The sequence below is a fragment of the Pygoscelis adeliae genome, unplaced genomic scaffold (assembly GCF_000699105.1).
Source record: "Pygoscelis adeliae isolate BGI_AS28 unplaced genomic scaffold, ASM69910v1 Scaffold4, whole genome shotgun sequence".
Lineage (NCBI taxonomy): Eukaryota > Metazoa > Chordata > Aves > Sphenisciformes > Spheniscidae > Pygoscelis > Pygoscelis adeliae.
Window position 1 is genome coordinate 18,281,386 of NW_008824986.1, and position 5,694 is coordinate 18,287,079.

At 39.6% G+C, this 5,694-nt stretch overlaps 1 protein-coding gene across 3 annotated transcripts in view; it reads right to left on the reverse strand.

The window, feature by feature from the left end:
- The window catches only part of ADD3 (adducin 3 (gamma)), a 69,055-nt gene extending 63,681 nt beyond the window's left edge, over positions 1–5,374 (reverse strand). Inside the window, exons 1-3 of one of the 3 annotated variants that reach the window (XM_009325960.1) lie at positions 5,327–5,374; positions 4,973–5,036; positions 816–899 (exon numbers count right to left, since the gene is read on the reverse strand). The gene's annotated coding sequence lies outside the window, so the exon portion shown is untranslated. The remainder of the gene's footprint in view (positions 1–815; positions 900–4,972; positions 5,037–5,326) is intronic. The other 2 variants (XM_009325958.1, XM_009325959.1) reach the window with 2 other exon arrangements.
- Positions 5,375–5,694: the final 320 nt, after the last annotated feature.

Here is a 5,694-nt window from a genome sequence, read left to right on the forward strand (position 1 = left end):
GTGGGGGGGAGGAGGAGAAGGACAGGCAGCAACAAAAATGCAGGATTTTAGTGTAATGAAAATAATGCCTTCAAAAGATACACTGGCTGGGAAAGCCGGAATGTCTTTTTCCTAAATGCACAACAGAAGTAATATCTACAGAAATTCTGCACAAACCCAAGGATCAGCAGCATGCCTGAGGAAGCAGGATCTTTGCTTCAAGTGCCCTATTCACATTTTAAAAGGCTGCATGAATTTGGATAAGCCTTCCTTACTACTATGAACCTCTGATCATGCCAGAGAAACTCCGATTTGGCTCTTTTGAGACAAGACAATCATCAGCTTGGTGCTGAGGTGTCCTGGTTTCGGCAGGAAACATGAGGATACAGAGAACCAGGTTCTATTTTGTAATGGCAATCTATGTTGAAAATTACGGTGTTTTTAAAATAATAATTAAAACCAAAACACAATCAACAACCCGCAACCCTTTCACACGTGTAATAAAGCAACAGAAGCTACACACAAAGCAAGTGCTTTTTCAGGAGAAAGGCAACAACTGTAGAAAGGATCTCCTCTTGTCATTGTTTTATATTCTCTTTGATTACTTTAGCTTGCACAATATATATCCCACACTGTATTTCATTTGAGTATCTGGGCAGAGCTCCAGCACTTTGATGCAACTGGTCACAATGACCAGCTCAGTTCAGCATGGGCACTATCACCAGCAGGGAAAGCTGGAGAGGTAGAGGAGATACAGCACCGTTGTCACGTCCAGTACAGGACAGGGTTGAGACCAGCCAAGCAAATAGGAACTGAGTTCCAGAAAGTTTCTCCACCTCAACAGGAAAGAAGTCCAACAAATGAAGGACTACAGAAAAATACAGTTGTCTTCACGATGTATGTAGTTATCTTTTTCCAATCTGAATGAGAAAAACACAGAGTGCAGATACAGTATAAACAAATATTACCGTCTGCAGCTACAAATATTTAGTGAGAAGATTAAGTCAAAGACTCAGACTTTTCTGCACCGAAACTTCTCATGCTAGGAACAAAAAAAGCTTCAAACTGATTTGCTGTAGAGAACAAGGTTTCAGATTACATGGTTTTACGAAACGTGCATAAGCCCAACCATGTGTTTAATTTTGTGTTTGTTAACAGACTGCAAGACCAACTTCTTTTTACGAATATTTACTGGAAACAGGCATTTAAGGCATAAATACACTTGTATCACATATTCTGCTTCACCATTCATGCAGATAGGATTATCTAGAGCCACTGACATTTGAAGAGCCCCACCTGGACGACTTAAATGGCCCCAATTAAAAAACTGTCCAAAATAAGAAAGTTCACCCTGACCACAGGGCTCAGAGGGGACAATAAAGGCACATTTAACAGGAGGATCCCAGGCCTCTAGGATGCTGAAGTATGGTTCTGTCAGGGCTGGTAACTGATGGAAGACAGAGAATATAAGCTTTCCATGTTTGCATGAAATGCCATATATCCAGGAGTAAACGTTATTAAACAGTTTCCCTTGCTCAAGCCTAGGAAGGGGTGTGCCTAAACAAATTTCGAGCCAATGCTCATCCCAATTCCTCCTTGCTGGACTGGAAGGGTGAGGGCTGGTAGGAAAACGGAGATATACACTTGGTGATGGTAAAATAGACAGATGTGTTGAAAGATGCATTGGAGGCAGGGGGGCAGGAAGCATCAAGAGCATGCTTAAAATAGTCCCACAAACAATATCTAGCCTCTCTCTAAGCTTAGAAAGCCCAGGGGCTCAAAAGCACCAAAACTACAGCAGCCTGGTTAGAAACATGACCTTCATCACCACTGCTACAGTCATCCTGCAAAACAGCTATGACCCCATAGGATGTCTGTGTATGTGCGCGCAGGGGGGAATGGGACACTAAGGACTGACGCTTTAGGTAGGGTAGAGACAAAAATTTTGGTCAACTCTACATTGGTAATACACAAAAAACACTTTGGTAACTGTCCTACTCTGCCCTACCTTGCCCTCTTCCTCAGTACTATGTGTAAAGGGGTTTTAAAAGTCTAATTTCTAGCAAAATAAGTAATGCTAACTGGGGCACAGAAACATGCATCACATCACAGAAAGGCGTTACCCACTGCTCTTAAAAAGCATTAAAAAAACCAACGTTACAAACTTGCTGAATCTTAGAGTTTTGTGAGATGGTTTCAGAAAGTGGCCCAATCAGGCCCCTTGAATGTTTTAACAATTCAAGGTCTGAGCCCTCCTCATATGAACCACATGGGACAACAGAAGCTGAAGGGAGTGCAGTTTGCCCAACAGCTAAGAGCCAACACTGAACTTTGGTTAACCAGGTTAAATGGTTGGGGGTAATGCTGCCAGCCTCTCTGTATTTCAGGGAGAGCTTGGGGTTTTTATTATTATTTTTTAAGAAAAATCAATTCAGGTGATAAATTTGAACACAGATTTAGATTAATCTTTCATCTTACTCTATTTTTGTACCATTTGCTTGTAGACTGTTCCTTAGACAGAGCAGGAAATAAAAAGGCAGTAATTTTACTGTGTTCTCCCATCATTATACTGCGATGCACCAGATTGGAGTTATTGAATAAGCTCATAAACCCCCAGGTTACATTCTTCTTCATCTGCAGCCTTGCCTTTCAAGTGAGCTCTACTCTTACTAAAAGGATCAGAAACTGTCCTCGGGCATACCCTGTTTTTGAAGATGAAGCCCCAGATACATTTTATGGAAAAGACCTCTCAGTTTGTACCTTCTCCAAACTGTGTAGCAGGTTTAAACAATTATGCAAGACAGTGGATTTTGATTCCAGGCTCCTCTTACTCAGTCTCAAGTTTTAAAAATAATGTTTTTCTTTCTGCTAGGGCACTCCTGAAATAAATGTTCCAAACAGCGATGATCCAAAAGCATTAAAGAAAAAAGTTACAGCTTAAACAGTGTGACACAGATTATGAATAAAGAAACACTTCCCATATGGAAAAGTTTTAAGAATTTGACATTTCTTTTCAATATGCATTAATCAGAAAGACAGTAGGGAGTTCTGACTGCTTCAGACAGAAGAGAATCAAAACTTTTGGGATATATTACACAAAAGAGCAATTGCAAAGAAGGAAGAACAATCCTATAGTTTTTTAAAACTTAACGATTAACAGTGTTTTCTCAAATGGCTGGGAAAGTCTGCAGTTTGGAGCCAGCCACATGTTACTTATCAATGCTTCAAATACAGGGTGAGTAAGAAAGGCCATGTCTGGTTCCTTTTGCAACAGGGAAAAATCTCTTTTGAAGTCTTTCTGAGGGACTGACAGGGGAGAAAGTGTCAGGAAAAGGATCTGACAGGTTTTGCACAGTGAGGGGCAAAAAGACTTCTGGAGTAAAATCTCTTGTCTAAATTGGGCAAAGAGATAGAAACCTCTCCTTCAGCACTGGAGACGCCAGATAAAGAGTCTGAGACTCCCTTGTATCTTTTTTCCAGCCACACATGAATTCCTTTTTATGCTTTTTGCCAGCTTCTCATCTTACCAGGAGCCTGCAGGAGAGGCCACTCCAGCACCGAAGGGAACATAGCCACGCTGGGGCTCCATGTACAGCAGACAGTCTCCCAGGCTTCCAGGAAAACAACTCGCATTTTAAACACCCCATGCATCACAGAAGACCTCAATTTAAAGGCGGAAGTGATCACCTGAACAATCTTAAAGCAAAGTCAAAAGACTAAGAAATTACTCTGTTTCTTTGAAGTGAAAGGCGTTGTCGATGAATGTGTCACTGCCAATATCGCTGTTTCGCTCTGGGACAGGATTTCTCTCCTGGATTTTCAATTCTGTGCAAATAACTAACCTGAGAAGTTCTGCATCGCCTGTAATGTAAGTGTAATTATCCACCAGCAGGTCAAGAACTAGACACGTTTCATTTTTACCAGCACTGCAAGTTGCTCTGCCCTTTCTTTTAAATTTCCACACTTTTGAAGACACCAATCAAAAAGAAAACATCCATTTTTTTCCCCTCAATCACAAAGATAAAACAAATGTTTGACACAACCAGTTTCTAAAAGCTGTATTAAGAGGAGAAATTTGAGACTTTACTTCTGTATGAACTGTACTTTTATCTACAGCACACTGCTTTTGCATGTGTTGCATGAGCAACCTGCACAGCTAAAAATACGCAAACTTAGCACTAACTTCTCAACAGGGCAGAAAGCTCCAGAATTCACTACATCATCCCTCACAAGCAACAGTTTCATGCACTCTTAGTGGAAGAAGGCAGCTCAGCACTATTCAGTTTGAAGTGCACAGAAGTATGCAGTAAGCTTTTATTAATAAAAGCCACTGTCTTTACATTTTGATAAAGTGGTAATGTTTTGACTCCTTCCTTGCTTCTGCCTCATAGCGTTGCAATTGCAAGGTATGTGTAGCATTTCCCAGGTAATATTTCACAGCAAATAAAGGAGAAAAACTTTCTCCAACTCAAAAAAATGCCCCAAAAGGAATCCTAGCCAGGTGTTAGCAACAGGATTATTTTAGTATAGTCCTCTTAATTACATAACAGGCATGAAAACATAAGTAGTAACACTGTCTTATTTTAATCAAGGACTGGGGAGCTGTAGAAAACACTGGTAGAAAAAAAAAATACTTCAGATAAGAGATTAGGCACTAAAATCCCTAAAAGATTGTACTGCAAGAATGTTTGCTGCCTAGTATTATGAAAGTGAATACCACAATATATGCTAGCTATACCACAGTAACACTTGTAAGACATAATAATCAGAAGTGTCTGAAAAAGGTATGAAGAAACCAGTTCCTCACTTGTAAAATATAGGCTACTGCTCAGGTTTTGCTGTCTTCATACTTCTTCTTTTGCATCTTTAGGAACTGTACACATAATGGTTAAATAACATGCTGAAGTCTGCTAATTACCGTGATGAATGTCAAAGCTGCAAGCAACACATTCACTTATCTTTGGTAATACTTATCATCAGCTGGTCAGTGTACCCAGTTGTACAAATAGGTAACATCCACCTCACTGTGTCTGGAACTTGCAGGACACCTCGATACCCTTACACATAAGAAGTTCCATTACATATTTAGAGCAAATATTATGCAGTATTGTTCAGACTCTTGCATGCACACCAAAGCTAAGGTACAATTTCATCTCAAAAAAGTACTTTGCACAACATTAATGAGATTAATGTTATTGTGTTGGGTTTTTTTGTCTGTGCTTTTAAATAAAACCACTTTAAAGTGGCAGTTTGCTGATTCAGTTCCCCTCCTCCCCCTTAAAATCATTACACTAAATGACAAGCAAGAACACAGCCAAGAATTCAGACAGTAAAATGTTTTAGGTACCTTGATTTTTTCCACAGCTCTCCTCGCTCTAGTAATGTAGTTGACCTGTAAAACAGAAGAAAGATTACTGACTCCTGATAGGCCTTTCAATATTACTGGAATATATTGTACACTTAAAACTTAAGATAGCATTAACACAACATTTAGTTTCTTGAACTCTTTTTCAGAATATTTCATTGAATAACAGTTTGTTATCATACAATGCATTTTTCATATTAAAAAAAAAAATCTCAAAGGGAAGTCTCATTTGAGAGCATCTAGTTGGGAATCTTGCCATTTTGCCTCATGCACACCAGGTTACAAATCAGAAAGTAAAATCCAGTCTATCTGCTGCATTTTTAAAATAGAGCATAACAGCCACCATCCAC